Source organism: Puma concolor, chromosome B2 (assembly GCF_028749965.1).
Source record: "Puma concolor isolate L17-30 chromosome B2, mPumCon1.1.hap2, whole genome shotgun sequence".
Classification (NCBI taxonomy): Eukaryota; Metazoa; Chordata; class Mammalia; order Carnivora; family Felidae; genus Puma; species Puma concolor.
The window spans coordinates 81,290,416-81,313,644 of record NC_141671.1 but is presented as its reverse complement, the minus strand read 5'-3'; the positions used below and the strand labels follow the sequence as shown (position 1 = coordinate 81,313,644).

General features: G+C 40.3%; 1 long non-coding RNA gene across 4 annotated transcripts in view; it reads right to left on the bottom strand.

Moving 5' to 3' along the window:
• LOC147581076 (uncharacterized) overlaps nt 1-23,229 on the bottom strand; it is a 46,828-nt gene that overhangs the window by 5,834 nt on the left and 17,765 nt on the right. For 3 of the 4 annotated variants that reach the window (XR_015251379.1, XR_015251383.1, XR_015251382.1), the window contains exon 4: nt 10,427-10,603. This is a non-coding gene — a long non-coding RNA (uncharacterized LOC147581076). Of the gene's footprint in view, nt 1-10,426; nt 10,604-17,686; nt 21,060-23,229 lie in introns of those variants that run through there. The other variant, XR_015251380.1, reaches the window with a different exon arrangement.

Genomic DNA, 23,229 nt, shown 5'->3' with positions numbered 1-23,229 from the left:
AAAAAAAACTAAAAAAAAAAAAAAAAAAAGAAAACTTTAAGTCAAACCATTGTAAATCAGAAAGCATCTGTACTTGGTTTCATGAGAAGAAAAGCCTCATTTGTCCTATGATGCTATTTTTCTTCCTTACACTGTTTTGCCAAGAGAAATCAAACAATGAATTAATCCTCAGTGTCTACTCTTTTCTGACACCCTCAGAGGAATCTATCACGATACCTTCCCATCTCCATGCCTTAGTGTCCTCATCTGAGGAGCAGGGATAGCAAGAACCCGACAGCACTTCTGGTCCATGTTCTCCACACAGGGCCACTAAAGCCCTGGATAAACACGTGATGTGCCGGAGGCCCCCAATGGGGCTGGAATTAGAAGCTGGATCACTTGGTGTCCAGGCCAGTATATTTCCCACCACACTGTACAATGTGTAAGGCTGAACTCAAATAGTCTACCCTCAGCATGCCTGATTTCCCACCTCTAAAACTGCCCTGTCTGGGAGGGTGCCCTTGTCTGGGAGCGAGGCCAAATGGTGAAAGGGTGTTGGACAAGGAAGACAGAGGTTCAGAAGCAGCAGGGAGAAGAGGTTTAGTATTTTTAAATTTATTTATTTAATTTTATGGGGGGGGTGGGGGAAGAGAGAGAGAAGAGCTCGACATAGGGCTCTATCACACGAACTGTGAGTTCATGACTTGAGCTGAAACCAAGAGTCAGATGCTTAACTGACTGTGCCACCCAGGTGACCAAGGTTTCATATTTTTGCTCAAAAATATCCATTCTGGAACAAAAGTACACATTTGTACTCAAAAGTATGCAGAATTGAAACAATGTCTTTTAGGGGTGCCTGGCTGGCTCAGTCTATAGAGCATGTGACTTAAAAAAATTTTTTTCTAATGTTTATTATTTCTGAGAGAGAGAGACAGAGCGGGAGTGGGAGAGGGGCAGAGAGAGAGGGAGACACAGAATCAGAAACAGGCTCCAGGCTCTGAGCTGTCAGCACAAGGCCCGATGCGGGGCTCAAACCCACCAACAGTAAGATCATGACCTGAGCTGAAGTCAGATGCTCAACCAACTGAGCCACCCAGGCGTCCCTTGAGCATGTGACTTTTGATCTCGGAGTTGTAAATTCAAGCCCCATGTTGTGCATACAGATTACTTAAAAATAAAACCTTTAAGACAATGCTTTTTAGATCTTTCTTTGATGAAAACCCTCTTCCCAATTTGGAGTAGTTTCCTTCCCAAGTCTGTGTTGGAGAAGGATGTTCTTTAAAAATAAAGCACTGTGTCTAAACCCTGAGAAAGGAAAAGGGTGGTTTTGCAAGGTAGAGGCTGGGGCGGGTGGGCCACTCCTTGTCAGAAAAGGCAGGGGAAAAGGCCCTGAGGCTGAGGAAGGAGCTTTTACTAGGAAGCACGGTGTTACAAAGGAACAGGGCAAAACCCAACAGAATCACAGAAAGGAATACGAGTTGTACAAATTGATACTAGGGAGATGTGTACGTAGCTAGACTGGTTAACATGTCTTTAGAAAAGAACCCCTAGCTTGTTTTGTTTGGTTTTGAGGAACAAACTTCCACAAGGTTGTCATATCTGAAAATGTTACTAAGTGGGTGTTTACTTTCTCTAAAATGAATATCAAAGGTCCAGATTACAGTCAGATGTAAATCCTTTTAGAAAGATTTTGAGCATTTCAATGATTAAATAAAATGAAGTGTTCAGGATCACATGAAGAACATTAAATGAGACATTTCCTGTTACTTCTTTCTGGTCTTAATTTTTAATTTTTTTAGTGCAAAAAGGTGTTTTTTTTTAACTTTTTTATTTGAGAGAGAGAGAGAGAGAGAGAGAGAGAGAGAGAGAATCTTAAGCAGGCTCACACTCAGCGCAGCATCCAGCTTGGGGCTCCATCTCATGACTCTGGGATCAGGACCTGAGCCAAAATCAAGAGTTGGACGCTCAACTCACTGAGCCACCCAATGGCCCCGAAAAAGGTGTTTTTATTAAATTAGCACAGGGATAAGACCAATGGGCAGGAAGAGCTGCACTATTCGGTCTTTTTATATAGCATGTTTATATTTGGATTAATCAAAATTAAATAAGATCAAACATGCCAAGTGCAGGGCACCTGGCTGTCTCAGTTGATGGAGCATGTGACCCTTGACCTTGGCATCATGAATTCGAGCCCCATGTTGGGTGTAGAGATTACTTAAAAAAATGTTTTTAAAAGCATGAAAAGTGCGTGTTATAGTAGGGCTTTAATATATATTTGTTTCCCATTTTTAAAAACATGTATCATTAAACATAACATTAAAACATTTAGGTTGATTTTGCATATAGTTCAAAATTTTCTGAATTCTTATTAATTTATACCACATTTTCTGAGCAAGGAGTTACTATTTCCCTTAGCAGACGAGAAAGCTGATAGCAGAGAGGTTTAACTATTTGCCCAAGGCCTCTCGTTAGTACTACTTGATTCTGAGTCTGTCAGATCCATTCTGACCCACCATCATCAGGCTTTCTGCTCACCCACCACTCCACTGACACTATTTCTTCAATGACTTCCTCATTGTCAAATCCAATGATCACGTTTCAGTCCTCAATCGCATTAGACCCAATTTATCAGTTCCTCTTCTTTTCTTTTTTTTTTGATTTTAGGTTTAAGTAATCTCTACACCCCATGTGTGGCTCAAACTCACAATCCTGAGATCAAGAGTCACATGTTCTATGAACTGAGCCAGCCAACCGCCCCTCATTCCCTCTCACTGGAAACATCTCCTTGCCACCCCTTATTTGGTTCCAGGACTCTACTCTGTCCTATGTCTTTTGCATCCCTCCTTGTCTCTTGTCTCTTCCTCCTCATTTTCCTTAGTGTGCCAGGGTCCAGTCTTCAGATTTCTCTATATTCCACTCCCTGGGTCATCTCGATTTAAACACCATCTTCCCCAAACCTGTTCCTCCAAAGGTTCCCCATCTTGGTAAAGGATATGCCCCAGGGGCCCAGGCCAAAACCTTGGATAATCATTTGATCTTTTTCTCTCCCATTTCACATCTAATTCATCAGCACATCCAATCTGTGATACATATGTATTCAAATCTGACTGTTTCTTCCACCTTCGTTGCTATCACCACTTCCGTGCTCACTGAATACTTGGGTGACCTCCTAAGGGGTCTCCCTTTGCCCTGCCTCACCCTTCCAGAGGCTGCTCTCCACACAGCACCAAAGCAGGCCTTTAAAATGTGAATCAGATCCTACTGCTGCCCTGCTCAAAACGCTCCAACGGCTTCCCATATTGTCACAGAAAAATCCCAAGTTCTTACTGCAACCTCTGCCTACCAGTCTTACCATTTGTACCCTGTTCTGCTCTCTCCCCATGAGCTGGCTTTGCTTTTCCTTGGTCATGCCAAGCTGGCCTGGCCTCAGGAGCTCTGTACTTGCTGGATTCTCTCCCTCTGACCTCTGCAGGGCTCCCTCTTGTATGTTATTCAAGGTTCTTGTCAAGTGCTGCCTTAGAATTTCCCTCACATGCCATCTAAAATGATACTCTCACTGCTCTCTATCCTTTTAAATGATTTATTTTCTTCATAGCACTTATCACTATAATAGGGAAAGATAGGATAAAATAGGCAGAGAGGGAAAGATGAGGGCCTGAGGTCCCTGGTGTGGAAAAACACATATTTTGGAACAATGCTGGGAGTGTCTGACCACAGCAAACCCCCTCAGGTGTCAGGTTCCTCTTAACAGAAACCACCTACCTCCCCTCAGGTTTTCCCTCAGGAATTTGACAAAAGACCCAAGCATGGCCATAGACCACCCCTCATACAATGGAAATGAGCCAGTCAGGAATGGACAACCCAACACTAGCTGTCAAGCCAATAAGGATAGAACCTGAGAAGGAACAAGGGGGAAGAGAAGGGGTAGGGTGGACCAGAACCTTATAAAAGAAGGACCCTTGCCTTTAGTCGTTAGGTATTCACTTTCCAATGAAAGAGCTTTCCTTCTATTACTTTCTAATCTTCTACTCTAATAAACTTTTGCCTGCTGCTCATTTTGTGTCCACCTCTTCATTCTCCGAAGTGGCAAGACCACGAATCCTGGGTATTGCGGTAAAAACGTCCCGCCACATCGATACTGTTCATTTGTCCATTGTTTGTCTCTAGCACTAAAATACAAGCTGCTTGAGGGCAGGGACCGTGTCATTTTTTGTTCACTGTTATACCACCAGTGTCTAAAATAGGCACATAGTAGCTATTCAATAAATATTCAGTTTGTTAATCCATCCAATAAATATTTATTGTTTGGATGAGACTTAAGTTTCTGTGGAGAGAGAGGTACTGTGAAAAATAAGCAAATAAATATGTAGTGCACCAGGAGCGCCTGGGTGGCTCGGTCAGTTAAGCCTCTGACTCTTCAGTTTCAGCTCAGTTCATGATCTCATAGTTCGTGAGTTCGAGCCCTACATCGGGCTCTGCACTGTCAGTGCAGAGCCCGCTTGGGGTTCTTTCTCTCTCTCTTTCCTTCTCTCTGCCTCTCCCCTGCTCATGCTCTCTCTCTCTCTCAAAATAAATAAGTAAACTTTGACAACATATGTAGTACACTAGATGGTAATAAGTTCTATGGGGAAGAGGAATAGAAAGGGCAAAGGACCAGAGTTTTGAATTTTGGCTTTTGATGTTTTGAATACAGTGATCAAAGAAAGTCTCACTGAAAGCCAACATCTGAGTTGAGAACTCAAGGAAATGAGGGAGAAACTCATGAAGATATTTGGGAAATGGAAGGAACAAGGAGAGAAGAGAAGGGGGAGGGTGGACCAGAACCTTATAAAAGAAGGACCCTTGCCAAAAAAGAGAGGGAAAAGTGCAGAGGCCTTGAAACAGTGGTTGAGTGTGGCTTTGAGAAATAGCAAGGAAGCAGATGTGGCTGGAACACACTAAGGAGGAGAATGGTAAAAGATGAGGTCAGAGAGATAAGGGGAATGAGATTGTATAGGGCTTGAAGTTCATGTAAAGACTTTGATGGGAGATTTTTCTTTGAGATAGGAAACCAGTGCAGTCTTGGAATGTTTTAAGCTGAGGAGGGACGCGATCAGAATCTCTCTGTTGCTGTGGCTATAAGGTTATAGAGAGTCTAAGTTGGAAGCAAGATCAATTAGGAGGCAGCTGCCATAGTGCAGGCAAGAGGTGACAGAATCCTGGCCTAGGGGAATAATGATAATGGTGATGAAAGTGGTGGAACTCTGGATATATTTTGAGGCCAAAGCTAGCCGATTTTGTCAACAGCTTGAACATAAGAGTGTGAGAGATAGGGAGGAATCACGGTAAAACCAAAGGTTTCGGCAGTGCAGCTGATAAGCTATTTGCTAAGATGGAGAAGACTGTAAGGGGATATAGCTTTAGGGCAGGCGGAGTCATGTACATGCATTCTCTTTTGCACATATACACTTAATGTGCTTAAGAATATACATTGGAGATTCAAGTAGGCAATTGAATATATGGATCTGGAGTTCAAGGGAGTGATCTGTCTGGAGATGTACATTTAGGAATCATCATCAGTTTAGTGACAGTATTTAAAGGTACAGGCTGCCTAAGATCGTCAGGGTGGGGGTAGAATATAGAGAAGAGAGAAGGTTCTAAGAACTAACCCTTGAGGCACTGACTCCATCCATAGAGGTCAGGCAGATGAGCAGGAACTAGCCAAAGGGACAGAGTAGGAGCAGCCAGTGAGACAGGAGGAGAAGTAAGGGTGTTCTCTTGGAAGCCAAGTGAAGAAAGTGTTGGAAGGAGGAGAGAAAGATCAGCTGTGCAAATGTTGCTAGGGGATCAGGTAAGAGGAGGACTCAGAATGACCACAGGATTTAACAACATGGACTTCGCAGGTGACCTTGACAAAAGTTATGGTTGTGGTGAAAACATGATTGGAATAGTTCAAAAGGGAATGAGAGAGAGAGTTAGTGGAGACAGTGTGTATAGACACTTTTTAAGTTTTGTTTACAAGAAAGCAGAGAGGTAAGGTAATAGCCAAGAGGGAGATGTGGAGTTGAAAGGTAAATGCTGTCCTGTGTTAAGATAAGGATATTTTAGAATATATTGATAGGGTGATGGCAATGATCTAGTGGAGAGGACAATTTGACTATTCAGGAGAGAGGGATAATTGTGTAGCAATGTCTTTGAGTAGATGAGAGAAAATTGGATCTAGTGTCCAAGTGGAGATGATGACCTTGGACAGGAGCTTAGATAGTTTATCTGTGACACCATGTGGGAAGGCAGAGAATATGATAAATGCGGTTGGTGATCAGAGCACATGGAAGACATTTTTTCTGGTTGCTTCTCTTAGGAAAATGGGAGATCGGGTCATCAGCTGTGTGAGGTTTGAGGCGAGAAGAGAAGGTGTGAAACAGTTGTCTTGGTGAGTGGAAAGTGAACTATTTAGGGAAATATGACAGGATTGTCAGGCAGCACTAAAGGCAGCCTTGGGGTTAGTGGTCATAATTTTATGTGAGCCACTCCACGTGATTGGCTGTTTTCCTCTTGCCATGGTCAAGTGCATAAATGAGTTGTAAGGGCTAAAACCAAGGTCTTGAAAGTGCTGGTTCTTTTTGGTGCAAAGGTGGACAATTTTTTGCCATGGGTTTAGGATTTGCCAGGCAAGTCTGAAGGAGGGTCAGGTGTAGGTAGTAATGAATCATGGATAGAAGCTGGTTAAGGACAGACATGAGGACATTGTGGACAGTGAAATGGTTCTAGGATCAATGGACCATACATCCATTGGAATAAGGAAGAATTATTGAAGTCAGAGCTCAGATGGCAGCAGGAGGTGATGGTGAGAGTGGGAAGCTTAAGAGTGAGATTTTGAATGCAAAATCCTGAAAGAGCTAACTACAGAACCAGAGTTCAGAAACTCCTCACACCAAGTTTCAAATTTCTGAGTATAAGCAAAACTTTCAGTATATGCTGTCAGAATAGATTGTGAAGAGAGGGGAGAAGGAGACAGCAATAAAGATGACTTTTGACAGAGAAAGTGGATGAAGAATCATTTCAAGCATGAAAGGAAAGCAAACCAAATAAAGCCAAAATCAAGGTCATAGAGATCCATGTGGGAAAGGGAAGAACTGGAAAGAGATTTGTTCTATACTTCAAGGTCACAGTGAGAGAGGTGGGTGAGTGGAGGGAATTAGAATCAAGGCTGAAAGCAAAAGTAGAAATACTTGACATTGTTGATCCATGAGGGGACTTCCCTTGTGTGCTATCAAGAATCATTAAAAATAGCTGATTCTTTGGATCTCCAAAAGAACTCATTAGTAACTTTAAGAGTCCCTTGGTTGCTAGCTACCGTATGTGAGGGCATGGTCCCCTCCTTACTCAGTGCTCATTTACTTCAGGGACATCAAGTAGTAGTCAAACTACAGAATGTGCTATAACAATAAATCACATTATCTGGACACACTGTTTCTCCAAACACAGGTTTCTGAAAGAGCAGTGTGAGAGACCTCTGGCCACTCAAGTAAAACTGGATAATAAGTTTAATTAATAACTTGGAATACAAACCTTTTTGTGGCTTATCATTTACTCTTGAAAATTATTTTTTTTTAAAAGATTTTATTTTAGGGGGTGCCTGACTGGCTCAGTCAGTAGAGCATGTGACTCTTGATCTCAGAGTCGTGGGTTCAAACCCTATGTTGGGCATGGAGCCCACTTAAAAAATTTTGTAAAATAAAAAAAGATTTCATTTATTATTATTATTATTATTATTTTTTTTTTTTGAGTAATTGCTACAGCCAACACGGGATTGAACTCACAACCCTGAAATCAAAAGAATCATGTGCTTTACTGACTGAGCCAGTCAGGAACCTACTAAAGATTTTATTTTTAACTAATCTCTACAGTCAACATGGGGCTCAAACCCACAACCCTGAGATCAAGAGTCATGTGCTCTACGGACTGAGCTAGCCAGGTGCCCCTGAGCTTGTGTTTTTTATTTGAATTTTTCAGTAGATAATTTTCAAGAGCATATAATAGGGACACATGACTCTTGATCCCAGGGTTGTGAATTCGAACCCCACACTGGGTGCAAAGATTACTTAAAAAGAAAATCTTCAGGGGAACCTGCCTGGGTGTCTCAGTCAGTTGAGCATCCTACTCATAATTTCAGCTCAGGTCATGATCTCCCCATTTGTGAGACCGAGCCCCATGTTGGGCTCCAAGCAGACAGTGCAGAGCCTGCTTGGGATTCCTCTCTCTCTCTCCACCCCCCCTCCCGTCTCTTTCCCCTCTCCTGCTCATGCAGGCTCTCTCCCTCAAAATAAATGAACTTAAAAAACATCTTCAAAAAAAAAAGCTCAAAAATGAATTCTTATTGTGGTGATATTTGCACGACTCTGTCAATATACTAAAAGTTATTAAATTGTACGCTGAAAATGGGTGCATTTCATGGAATGTAAGATTACATCTCAAAAAACTTTTTAAAAGGAATCAATATTTGGGGTGCCTTGGTGGCTCAGTCGGTTGAGCATCTGACTTCAGCTCAGGTCATGATCTCATGGTTTGTGAGTTCGAGCCCCTCGTCAGGCTCTGTGCTCAGAGCTCAGAGCCTGGAGCCTGCTTTGGATTCTGTGTCTCCCTCTCTGTCTGCCCCTACCCCACTCATGCTCTGTCTCTATCTATCAAAAATGAATAAATGCTAAAAAAAAGGAATCCATATTTATTAAATATTGTAATGACATATTTCAAAACTTAAGTCAGTGTTGAGCTCAAAGGGATACTCAATGTTGATTTTTTTGAATTAGTAAGTGAAACAGCCTACCAGTGTAGAGTTCTAATGAAAGGAAAAGAATTAGGTCATTCCTTATGTATTTCTAGTACTAGTTAATATAAACCAGAAGTGAAATTGCAACATTGCCCAGGATAATAACTGAGGTTTGCATAAGGCTCTAGAAAATTCCTTCCTTGCAACACTTCCTGGCCAGTATGTGCTCTTGTTCTTCCTGGTGAAGTCCAGCCCATATTGTCTGTGTACTTCTCCTTAACATTTCTTTGCTTGTCACTTGGCTGGATGTGCTTTACTGCTGGGAGAGTAACAATTTTTAATACTGAAGTAGGAGGAGAGTTAGAAGACAGTAGTAAATTTTGCTGACAGGAAAAAGGCCAAGTAGGAACTTGCATGTAAGTCAGCCCACTAGTTAGTCATCGTTCTCGCCAATAAAATACATACCTGGAGTGTGATGGGAGTGGCGATTTGAATGCTCAGCTGGCCTGGTTTCCCCGAACTTTGGAAAGTCCTTAGGTGGGACACAAGTGTACTGAGGTGGGGCTCGCTGCCTCATGATCTCGTAACAGCTGTTGTTTTGTCACAATTATTCATGGCAGTGAGCCCGTCACTGAGTATTCCAGGCTTACGCCTCTGTAACTAAACTTTTTATGTTTACTGCCAAACTGAAATGCTTAAAACACCCAGCAGTGGTGGGCGAACTGAAAGTCTCCAGTCAGAATGTCTCCTCTCTGGCAGAACTAACAACTTGTGCCAAGTTCTGCCTTCCTGGTTTTCCTCATGTGACTCTCCCTGCTCTGCCACACCCATCAGCCTGTCCAAACCAGTCCCCGTGTGCCTTACACAGTCTTAGCTTCTGCTGTGCCTTCCCAGAGCGCCACCTCTGAGACAGTCTCTCCTGAGTTCATGCCCTGGGTCGGCCCCATAAGTAAATGTGTGACTTGAGGAAATTCCTTTCCCTTCCCTGGAAAATGGGACAATACTTCTTAGGGTGGTGGTTTGGTAGTAGATGCTCAATAAAAATTAGTATCTTCGGGGCACCTGGGTGGCTCAGTCAGTTAGCATCTGACTTCGGCTCAGGTCACGATCTTGCGGTTCATAAATTCGAGCCCCACGTCTGGCTCTGTGCTGACAGGTCAGAGGGAGCTGATAGCATATATCACTTTCCTCTGAATAGAATGTAGTTCATAATTTAGCACTTAATTATAAATCTCTTGTAATTTTGTTCATTATTTCATGTGGTGTTTGTCTCATCCTCAGTTAGCCCCAACCTTCCCAGAGAAGAGAGAAAAGGCTTTATGTTTTTAAAAGTCCTCTTAGAATATCTTCTCAGCGACAGAGCAAGATTACACAGGTTTTAAATATGTTATGGTTGGTAGGCAGTTTGATTTGTTGACACCACCATAGTCAGTTCCATTAGGTTGTGGTAACAGGATGAGACCAGGTGGCTAGGATGTAGAGACACTGTGATTGGGCTATTGCACCCGAGTAACTTGCATCATTAATGTTCAGTTTCTCAGGTGGTGGAGAATTACTTTATTAATATAAGTAGAGGGTTTTCTATACAGTCTTAATACTTCCAAGTTCTATTATTCATCCCAATTACTGACACCAGTTGCCCAAGACAGAAACTTGAGACATCCTTAACTCCGCCTTCCTTACCTGCCTCACACTCACCTTGATTAGTCAGCAAGGCCCAATAGATTCTGCCCCTTCTTCGAGGCTGCAGTCTGGCCTTCCTCTCCATTCCCACTCCTCAGGCTCTAGTTCAGGCTTCCACCATTGCTTATTTGGAATCTTTGAAAAACCTCACAGCAGGTCTCCTTGTTGCTATATTCACACCTCTGCCATTTACTTCCAAAATGCAAAATGAGGCCACAGTTATCTTTCTCAAACAACTATCTGATCAAGTTATTCTCCTTTCTAAAGCCCATTACGGGCACCTAGAGTGGCTCAGTGGTTCAGCATCTGACTCTTAATTTGAGCTCACGGCATGATCTCACAGTTTGTGGGTTCGAGCCCCATGTTGGGCTCCAGGCTGACAGTGTGGAGCCTGCTTGAGATTCTCTCTGCCCCTCCCCTGCTCTCTCTGTCTCTCAAAAGTAAGTAAATCAACTTTAAAAAATTATTTTCTTTTTTTTTAAAGGTTTATTTATTTTTCAGAGACAGAGAGAAACAGAGTGTGAGGAGAGGAGGGGCAGAAAGAGAGGGAGACACAGAACCTGAATCAGGCTCCAGGCTCTGAGATGACCACACAGAACCTGATGTGGGGCTCAAACTCACTGACCATGAGATCATGACCTGAGCTGAAGTCAGACGCTTAACCAACTGAGCCACACAGGCACCCTTAAAAAATAAATAATATTTCTTATTATTATTATTAAAAAATAAATAATATTTCTAAATAAATAAAATAAAGAATAAAACCCTTTAATGGTTGACCATTAGCCACAGGACCCTGCCACCCACCATGGAGTCCATCACCATCAAATCCTTATCTCCCCTCCCATTTCTGTCTTCCATCATTCCTCCTTTTACATCCTCATTACAGTTATAATGTGCAAGCTCTTGCAAGCTTCTGAGCTTTTTAAGATACTGTTTTCTTGTCCAGGAATGCCCTTCTCCTTCATTTCCCTTTTTATCAGTGGTTTGGAGCAAAGGCTGTAGGTCAGACACCTTCATCTGAATCCTGTATTTGCTAGCTGGGCTGTTGGGTAAGTTACTAATCTCTTGAGACTCACTTTCCACATCTGTAAAATGGGGCTTACAACAAGCACCGCCTCCAAGGGCTAGTGTAAAGACTGAAGGAGAAAAATAACGTGTCTAGTACTTAGGAAAGTGTCTGGTACAGAGCAAAGGCCAAATAAAAGTTAGTCATTGCTACCACTTAATATTGAAGTGTTATTTCAAGACATTGCTCATTTGACTTCAATGATAGATTGAATGGTGGTTCCCCAAAGATGTCTATGTCCTAATCCCTGGAACCTATGAGTATGTGATTTCACATGGTAAAGGGAGATTGCAGGTGTGACTAAGTGACGTAAAATTTTCCAGGTGAGTCCCGTGTAATCACAAGATTCCTTATATGAGGAAGGTAGGACAGTCAGAGAAGGGAGAAGGCAAAGTGTTAATGGAAGCAGAGACTGGGGTGAGATAAAGAATGCTGGCAGCCTCTAAAAGACGGAAGATATAGGAATTACCTGCAGAGTATCCAGAAAGAACCAGTCTTGTCAACGCCTTAATTTTAGTCCTAAAGACTCATTTCTGACTTCTGACCTCCAGAACTATAAGAGAACACGTTTGTGGTGCAGGCACTCTGGAAAACAGTATGGATGTTCCTCAAAAGATTAAAAACAGAACTACCCTATGACCCACTACTACTAGGTATTTAATTGTACTACTAGACATTTATCCAAAGGACACAGGAGTGCTGATATGAAGGGGCACATGCACCCCAATGTTTATAGCAGCACTACCAACAATAGTCTAATTATGGAAAGAGCCCAGATGTCCATCAACTGACAAATGGATAAAGATGTGGTATATATATATATATATATATATATACATATATATATATATATAATGGAATATTACTCTATGATCAAAAAGAATATAATCTTGCCATTTGCAATAACATGGGTGGAACTAGAGTGTATTATACTAAGTGAAATAAGTCAGAGAAAGATAAGTATCATATGATTTCACTCATATGTGGAACTTAAGAAACAAAACAGATGAACACAGAGGAAGGGAAGGAAAAAATTAAAACAGAGAGGGAGGCAAACCATAAGAGACTTTTTTTTAGTTTCTTTTTTAAAAATAATTTATTTTTTAATTTATATCCAAGTTAGTTATTCCTTAATTCCCCTTACCCATTTAGCCCATCTCCCCCTCCCATAACCCCTCCAGCAGCCCTCTGTTATCTATATTTAAGGGTCTCTTATGTTTTGTCCCCCCTCTCTATTTTTATGTTATTTTTGCTTCCCTTCCCTTATGTTCATCTGTTTTGTATCTTAAATTTCTCATATGAGTAAAGTCATATGATATTTGTCTTCTAATTTCACTTAGCATAATACCCTTATTATTATCTTGCAAATGGAAAGATTTCATTCTTTTTGATTGCCAAGTAATACTCCATTATATGTGTAAATATATATTATATATATTTTATATTATATATTATATATATATTATATATATATTATATGTGTATACATATAATGTGTGTATGTATATATATACATATATATGTATGTATGTATATATATACCACATCTTCTTTATCCATTCATTCATCGATGGACATTTGGGCTCTTTCCATACTTTGGCTATTGTTGATAGTGCTGCTATAAACATTGGGGTGCATGTGCACCTTCGAAACAGCATACCTGTATCCCTTGGATAAATATCTAGTAGTGCAATTGCTGGGTCATAGGGTATTTCTATTTTTAATATTTTGAGGAACCTCCATACTGTTTTCCAGAGTAGCTGCACCAGTTTGCATTCCCATCAGCAGTGCAAAAGAGATCCTCTTTCTCCGCATCCTCACCAATGTCTGTTGTTGCCTGAGTTGTTAATGTTAGCCATTCTGACAGGTGTGAGTAGTATCTCATTGTGGTTTTGATTTGTATTTCCCTGATGATGAGCATTTTTTCATGTGTTGGTTGGCCATCTGGATGTCTTCTTTGGAGAAGTGTCTATTCATGTCTTTTGTCATTTCTTTAGTGGATTATTTGTTTTTTGGGTGTTGAGTTTGATAAGTTCTTTATAGATTTTAGATACTAACCTCTTTATCTGATATTCCATTCCATCGGTTGCCTTTTAGTTTTGTTGATTGTTTCCTTTGCTGTGCAGAAGCTTTCTATTTTGATGAGGTCCCAATAGTTTATTTTTGCTTTTGTTTCCCTTGCCTTCAGAGACATGTTGAGTAAGAAGTTGCTGCAGCCAAGGTCAAAGAGGTTTCTGCCTGCTTTCTTGTCTAGCATTTTGATTGCTTCCTGTCTTACATTTAAGTCTTTTATCCATTTTGATTTTTTGTGTACGTATTTTTTGTGTACGGTGTAAGAAGTGGTCCAGGTTCATTTTTCTGCACGTCACTGTCCAGTTTTCCCAGCAACACTTGCTGAAGAGACTGTCTTTATTCCATTGGATATTCTTTCCTGCTTTGTCAAAGATGAGTTGGCCATACATTTGTGGGTCCATTTCTGGGTTCTCTGTTCTGTTCCATTGATCTGAGTGTCTGTTTTTGTGCCACGTAAGAGACTCTTAAATACAGAGAACAAACTGAGGGTTGCTGGAGGGGAGGTAGGTGGGGGAGTGGTGGGGTAAATGTGTGATGGGCATTAAGGAGGACACTTGTTGGGATGAGCACTGGGTGTCATATGTAAGTGATGAATCACTAAATTCTACTCCTGAGACCAGTACTACACTATATGTTAATTAGCTTGGATTTAAATAAAATTAAAAAAATATAGAGAGAGACAGAAAGAGAACGCATTTGTGTTGAATTAAGCCACTAAATGTGTGGTAATCTGTCATAGCAGCGATAGGAAAGGAGCACAACTTCCTAGAGGTGACTTGAACCCCATAACATTTACATATAGAGATATAATTTTGTTAATTAAAAACTTTTTTTAAGGTTTTTGATTTATTTTGAGAGAGACAGAGACAGTATGAGTATGGGGGTGGGGCAGAGAGAGAGACAATCCCAAGCAGGCTCTGAGCTGCCAGCACAAAACTTGAACCTACAAAACTGTGAGATCATGACCTGAACCAAAAGTAAAAGTCAGACATTAACTGAGTGAGCCAACCAGGTGCCCCTAGATATATAATTTTTTAAAATATATATATTTAAATGTTTTTTTATTTTTGAGAGAGAGAGCGAGAGAGAGAGAGAGAGAGAGAGTACGAGCACGAGAGGGGCAGAGAGAGAGGGAGACAGAGAATCCGAAGCAGGTTCCAGACTCCGAGCTGTCAGCACAGAGCCAGACTTGGGCTCAGACTTACAAACCGTGAGATCATGATCTGAGCCAAAGTCAGGGCATTAACTGACTGAACCACCCAGGTGGCTTACTTGCTTTTTTAAGCTTACAAAAATTATATTGGGGCACCTGGGTGGGTCAGTCGGTTGTATCCGACTTTGGCTCCGGTCATCATCTCATGGTTGGTGAATTAAAGCCCGGCATCAGGCTCTCTCTCTGCTGTCAGCTAGGAGCCCACTTTGGATCCTCTGTCCCCCTCTCTATCTGCCCCCCCACAAAAATAAATAAACATTAAAAACAATAAGTAAGTAAGTAAGTAAGTAAGTAAATAAATAAATAAATAAATAAATAAATAAATAAATAAAGTAAGCTCTCAGTCCAATGTGGGGCTTGAGTTCATGACCCCAAGATCAAGAGTCACATGCTCTACCGACTGAGCCCCTAGATATATAATTTTTAATTCGTATGTCTCTCCTGTGAGACTGTATGTTTCTCAAGGGCTACTGCTTATTAATATTTGAAACCACCTCCTATCCCTACCTCTACATACTTGGCACAATGTCTGGCACATTCTCAAACTCTAATATTTGATGGAGGAAAGTTTGTGGTATCAAGGGTGGGTTTTGTTTCGGTTGCATTGAGTTCATGTGGAGATGGAGGGACCAGCCATGGATTCTCAAATGAGGTTCAGTCTCTGGCAAGTACAGGTCTGGGAGATGTGTCAGGGGAAATGATTGAAATAGGTCTGGGGATTGTTGTAGAGAAGAGAGGTGACTGTAATTGAAGAAGCGCCTGATCCTGGAATACTTTATATGATGAATATTTCATGGGGCTCTGGTCTCTGCTTTTCAAAGATACAATAGCTCTAGAAAAGATCCAGCAGAGGACATTAAAAATGATCAAGGGCAGAGAGAATTATGTATGGCGGTAAAAATGAAAAAGATTCCATTTGCAAAAAAAAAAAAAAAAAGTGGAAGTCTTAAACTCATGAGGAATAATCATTCATTATTTTCTCAAATCCGGAAAAAAATAGAAATAGGTAACATTCCTGAAGCCTAACAGTCTTCCCAACAACAACAACAAAAATAGCTCTTTATATAGCATCCATTAAAATACAGAATCCATTACTTCAAGAGGCTGTGTCAACTGAAGTTTTTTTGTTTTTTGTTTTAAAAATTTTTAATGTTTAATTTTGAGAGAGAGAGAGAGACAGAGCATGAACTGGGGAGGGACAGAGAGAGAGGGAAACAGAATCCGGAGCAGGTTCCAAGCTCTGAGCTGTCAGCACACAGCCTGACACAAAATGGGTTCGAAATCACAGACCTTGAGATCATGACCTGAGCCCAAGTCGGACTCTTAACTGACTGAGCCACCCTGGTGCCCCACTCTCGTGCCAAATGAAAATGTGAATACTTCTGGCAGAGCTGGATTAAGGGTCAAGCCAGCCTGGCAGCTGCCCTAGGTGCCTTTATGAGCCACAAATCATTGCTGACTACATTAGAATGTGGTGTCTGTTAACCTGAATTTTTCACATAAAACTTCTTATAATTTTACATCTGTAAAATTTGCCTGGCCCTATTAAAATAAACAGCGCTCTTGAGTGGAATTTAAAGAGAAGAAAACCAAACATCTCCTCACAATTCAGATTAATCTCCTTTAGAATGCTTTTGAATTCTAAATGCTTTTGAATAGAATGCACATACGAAGCAGCCTTATCAACTAAACTTCTGGATTGAATAGAATGGATGGCCTTTGTACTATTTACTAGAGGCAAGTGATTTATCTTCTTGTCTACTCTTTAATCTCTTTAATATACTTTAGCAAAGTGGTCTGGTTCCAAAAAAAAAAAAAAAAAAAAATCACAAAAGGAAACTATGGAGAGAACAAGAAGCACAGAAAAGTAGGATTCGTTGTGCAGACTTTTTTTCCCAGGACATTTAACTTTACATTGGCTAGTGGAAATAAAAGAGCAAATTAAGCTTAAGTAAATAATTTTTATTGATAAAAGATTATTTAATGCATTTTACATTTAGAAATGTTGGATAATTATTTAATGAATATTATTGTGAGGGGCTCCCATTCTGGGGAGCCGACTTTCTCAGTTATGTCTTAACTGTAGGTTTAGAAAAGAGTTGTAAAAACTATGTTATAAATGGCAATTTAGAAATGTGTCGAGATATTTTGGGATAATTACAGTCCTTGGGCAAGCCAGCCCACCAGGTTGGGAACGAATGAGCTAGAGTGTGTGAAAGTTCTTTGGAACTTGTCATTCCTATGCTATATACTACCAGCCTCTGCCTGCTGCAGCCCTCCCACTCCTGTGTGCTGATTATAATATTGCCATATCTTTCAGGTCCCAGAAAGGCTGTGGCCCGGTCTATTAAAGTAACCCTCCCCACTAGGCAGTCAGGAAATGGTCTCCAGAGCTAGCATGCTTGAGAGCCACCCAGGTCCCGTCATGCCTGATTCACCATAGGGACACATCTACTATGCCCAGTATTTGCAGCTCAGAATGCAGGTCTAGAGCCTGGTCTAGCCTGGTCTTGAACTCTGGCTGGTAGGTTGTCAAAACTGGCTCCACCAGCCCTTGCACCTGGGTGTGATCCTCAGAAGGCCCTTTCTCCTGAAACTGGACCTTATTTGTAATAATCTTCCTTATGTTTAGGCCTGTCTTGATTCAATATCTTGTAGCGTTCCAAACAAATCAGAAAAACAGGATTCCTGGCTCCAAGCCGTCTCCTCCATCCAGCAGCTGGAGAGCCTTTCTGGACTTGTGTTAACCTTGATTGTCTTGGGCCATCCCCCTTGACTTTTCAGACTGCTTTGCCAATGACTCTGGCAGGTTCTAGTTACTCTCTCTTCTCCTCCTTAGCCCAGGGGGACTTCCCAACCTGATACTCAACTAGGATTTTGCTCTTTTGATCTTTGTACACGTACACACACACACACACACACACACATTTGACATAACATTTGATATAACAAATCCTTAGTTTTTGCAAAGCAAATAAGTGTAAAGTGGATTCTTATTTCCATAATTAACTACTAAGGAAATTGGACATCTATTCTTAGGATTGCTTTTTTATACTCTTTCCCGCTCTTTTCTATTGGAGTGTTTGCCTATTTATTTAATTTTTAAATTTTATTCTCACTAGGCTCCACTCACAATGTGGGGCTTGAACTCATGACCCTGAGATTAAGACCCTGAGCCAGTCAGGCGCCCCAGCCGTTTTACATTTTATCTTTAGTAGTTCTTTATATATATTTTGTTTGATAAATACCTATATAAATATCTACGTAGTATCCATATCTATCTGCATATGCAAATATTTCCTACCTAGTCATTACTTTATGGTTTTTGCTTTTCGTATTTTACTTAAGGCTTTCTGTCCTGCTAAGATCAGAAACATGATCTTGGTATGAGATAGGGAACTAATTTTATTATATTTTCCAAATGACTAGACCATTGTCCCAATGTTATTTATTGAACCCTTTATCTTTTCCTCTGCTGTTTTGAAACACCATTTTTCACATACTAAATTCTTAGTTCAATGGCAATTCTCAGGCTTGTATATAAAAGTGAATCTGAAACCAGTAGACACAGGAAGTCCATGTGAGGAGAATGAGACTGGCTCTCTGAACTATCTGGCCATGGGAGTTTCCAGCAAGGAAAGCATGGGGACTTTCCAAAGTTAGCACTGGACATTTTAGCATTAGGCAAATAAATTGGAAGCTAATACTCCACATCCTCATAATATTAATTAACAATTGATTATGTCATTTTCACGTTTTCTTTCCAGAATCTATAAAACATTGTCGCCCACTTTGGTGCGGAAAGTGGTCAGGATATTTATCTTTCAGCTCCTTTCCTGTGATACCCCCTTCAGACTGCCCATGTCCCTTAATTAAAGGTCACTGCTCTTCTCTCCTTCTGGAGTCTGGTTAAAGTCTCTCCCCTGGTTCCTTTGGACCTCTGCTGCTATTAGTCCTGGGTCCTTGCAAGAACTTTACACCTTTCCTACACTTTTGCAAATAGTTCAGTGGTGTGCTAGTAAATGGCCAGGGTTGGGGGGGGGGGGGGGAGGAGGGAAAGAGCCTTAATTTGTAGCATTTGCCAATTGCTTAGTGTAAATATTCCCATCGTGGCCCATTGTAAGCTACTAGTGTGAAATCACTGAACACAGACTTGGGAGGAAGTGCTAAGAATCAGCTTTTGTAAATAAAACATGAAAATAAATTATTTTTTAATTATCCTAATTTAAGTGTGCCCCAGACTGATGCTGACACCATCCTGGAACACTGACTCTTCACTCAGAGAGAGAAAGGAACTCTCTTTTCTATAGGACTTTAGTCTGGGAAGAGGTAAGCCCAGAAGCTTCAGAAGCTGTCTGAAAGTGATGCCAACCAAGAGGAAGGCGGAGCTAAGAGGGGAGGTAGGGAAATTCCTGGATATCATTTGAAGCCTTGTATGTAGCCATAGTGTAAGTGAACTCGGCCCTGGCCTTTTCAGGAACACGGACTAATAAATTCTCTCTCTCTCCCTTTCTTTTTCAGTTTTTGTTTATTTCTTTGTTTTTGCACAGAAGTTTAGCACAGTAATAGGCCCAGATTCCTCCCAATTTGTGATTCTATCTCAGGCATTAGGTACCATTAATAGGAAAAGTAGATTTGAAAAGATTCATGGTTTATAGGTTTACAGTATTCAGATTTACACAGCAGGTTCTTTCAAATTACACTTAGGGGAATAAATCAGTGACAATTTGGCAATCTTGCAAAGTACAGAGCCTTCCAATTCTAAAGGATTTTGCTGGTGAGTCATTAAGTTAAAAAAAGAAATCCATATCGGTAATAAATCTTTGTAGAAGTACTCTATGTTCTTTTTAAAATTGATTGTTTCTCAGTGGCTACTTCAACTAACATTATCAAAAGAATAGATTTCTGTTATAATATAAAATGATGCTTTCTGAGAAATTGTTCCAAGTCTTATTTTTAAAAAAGAGTTGACATAGGAGATATATTGTGGAGGGTACTTCCAGAAAACCAGAACTTTTAATAAATTTATTCTGTTATCATTTTTTTTAAGCATTTATTTATTTTTGAGAGGGGGGCAGGCACAGAGAGAGAGGGGAACAGAGGATCTGAAGTGGGCTCTGTGCTGACAGCAGCGAGCCTGATGCAGGGCTTGAATCCACAAACCTTGAGATCATGACCTGAAGTCGGACGCTCAACTGACTGAGCCATCCAGGGGCCCCTAATCAGTGTTATTTTCATTGCTTAATATTATAGATCATAAACATTTATCAGTTTGGACATTTGGGGTTATGGTGCTTGTGGGAGATGCTATGTAGAGACCTAAATGTCATTCAGCTTAGGACTTACTGTACTGGCATCCCAAAGCTGTGGTGACTGAGGACAAAAGAGGAGTCCCCAATCCATCCTCTTACCCAAATGCTCCTCACTCACCCTCCACATATGCCATGTGCTGTGGCAAAGACCAATATATCCTTCTCCTCCAATCTGTCACCTTCTCTCTTTTTCCATGAATTAAAGCATTCATTGCTTTAATTCAGGCCTTTGGTTATTTGCAGTGGCCTCATAAGTGGTTTTCCTGCCTTTAGTCTCATCTTCATTCCATCTTGTTCTGCCTCTGTCACATCGCTTCCTGAGGGCAGAAGCTCTGGGTTTTCGGCTAACTTCCAATCACGGCTCTCTTACCTCATTTAGGGCACTGAGGGGGCACACTGCTCTTCTTATGTAACATAAAAAGCAAGCCAGCATTATTTCTAAACCAAAACTGGCTTTTAAGTCAGGGATTTTTAGAGGTTACACATACTCCTCCCGATTTCTGAGCAGGGGAGTGACTTACTTAAGGACAAGTTACAAAGGTCAGGACCTGTTAAGGACATCTGCTATCTTTAAGAGGGAAATTCCATGGTTCTGTGCTGGCTTCGGAGCAACTCAGACCCTGTGAGGTGCTTTCCCAGGGTTCCTCCAGGATAGGAACCTGACCTACTTTGGGAGATGAGGGACTATTTCATCGGGGAAATGATATTTCTGTTGAAACCTGAGTGAGTAATGAGCATGACTTTCTGAAAAGAAGGAGAGGGTGTTGCAGGGTGGTACTCCAGGCAAGGAAACAGTTTCGGTGGAGGCCTTGGGGCCTCAGGCAAGCAGGAGCCCAGGGCATTCAGGGAACTGAAAGTCTCATATGCCTGGTGGGCAGACAGCCAGGGGAAGAGGGCTGCTGGAGGAGGCTGGAAATGCACACAAGGGTGAGATCTTGTGCAGCCTTGCAGACAGTGCTGAATTTAGGATTCAGGCCAGGTCTGGAATTAAGAAGGTCAAGGAGTTACTGAGATAGAGCTTTAAGGTCATCACCACAACAAAATTTATGTGCATAATTTTTTCTGTCCTTAAGGTTTCATTATATAATTAACTGACATTACAAAACAAATTAGATTTTAATTTTCATGTCACATTAGAAGAGGGGCTTTTCTAAAAAGTTTATTTATTTATATTGAGAGAGAGTCAGCACGAGCAGGGAAGGAGCAGAGATAGAGGGAGAAAAAGAATCCCAAACAGGATCCTCACTGTCAGGGCAGAGCCTGGTGCAGGGCTCGAACCCATAAACCATGAGATCATGACCTGAGCCGAAGTCAGACGCTTAACTGACTGAGTCACCCAGGCACCCCAGAATAGTGGCTTTTTTATCAAACATTTTATTATGAACATTTTTAAAGAAAGAGGAAAATTGAAAGAATTATCTACACTCTGCAACTAATGTTTTATTATATTTGTTTTGTCACGTATTTATCCATCTAGCCATTCTTCTTGGCATTCATCAATTCATCTTATCTTTTGATGTGTATCAAAGTAAGTTGCAGACATCAGTAAACTTCATCCCTTGACATGTCAGTATGCATATCATTAACTAGAGCTTAATGTTTCTTTATGTTTCCTTTTTTGTGTGTGTGTGTGGTAAAAGTCATATACAGTGAAATGCAAACATCCTAAATGTTCTATTTAATGAGTTTTGATAAATAAATAAATAAATAAATAAATAAATAAATACATACACATATATAAATCTGAAGTTTCAAACAAGATACAACTTTTATCAAAAATTGTCACCGTGTACTGTTGTAAGACTCTTACATTCTACATGAAGTGGTATAATACCAATTCGAGGTAGACTGTGATGAATTAAGGATGCATATTGTAATTTTTAGCAATCACTTTAAAAATGTTAGAAAAAAAGCCAATAGAGGAGATAGGCTGGAATACAAAAAATACTCAATCCGAAAGAAGACCAAAAAGGAGGAACAAAGAAGAGAGGGGACAAATAAGAAATAAATAATGAAGGGGTAGACTTAAATACACCTGCAACATATTTCCCTATGCCTTGACATACATACATATATATATATATATATATATATATATATATATATATATATATATATATAGGAGTGTTTGCCTATTTATTTATTTAATATTTAAATTTTATTCTCACTAGGCTCCACTCACAATGTGGGGTCTGAACTCATGACCCTGAGATTAAGACCCTGAGCCAGTCAGGTGCCCCAGCCTTTTTATTTTTTTTATTTTTATTATTTAATTTAATTAATTAATTAATTTATTTATTTATTACCATTTTTAAATTATTTATTTATTTTTGAGAGAGATACAGAGTGCGAATGGGGGAGGGACAGAGAGCGAGGGAGATATAGAACCTGCCAGGGTCTAGGCTCTGAGCTGTCAGCACAGAGCCCAACGCGGAGCTCGAACTCACAAGCTGGGAAATCATGACCTGAGCCAAAGTTGGATGCTTAACCAACTGAGCCACTCAGGCGCCCCCCAGCCTTTTTATTTTTAATCTTTAGTAATTCTTTATATGTATTTTGTATGATAATGTTTTAATGTGTTTATACTAAATACAAGCAGAATAAATAGTCTGATAAAAAGACAGCAATTATCAGCATGGATAAAAAGCATGACCCAATTATATACTATTTACAAGAGATGCATTTAAATATAAAAACACAGTTTGAAAATTAAAGAGTAAAAAATCTATACCATGCAAACACTGAACGTCAGAAAGCTAGTATTTCTATATATCAGAGGAAACAGATTTAAAGAAAAAGAGTATTTCCAGGGATAAAGAATGGTATTGTAATAATAAAAGGGGCAACTGATCAAGAAGAAGTAAAATTCCTGAGTGTATATACACCTAATAACAGAGCTTCACAGTATGTAAAAGCAAAAATTGATAATAAAGAAATAAATCTGTAATTATATTTGGAGATTTGAGTACTCTTTTATCAGTATGTGATAGAATAACTGACAAAATAACAATAAGGATATAGAAGATTTAAGCAATACTCTCACCAATTTGACCTGACATACTTAGATGATCCAATAATTTTATTTTATTTTTTTTTATAAAGTTTATTTATTTATTTTGAAACAGAGAGTGCAAGCAGGGTAGGGGCAGAG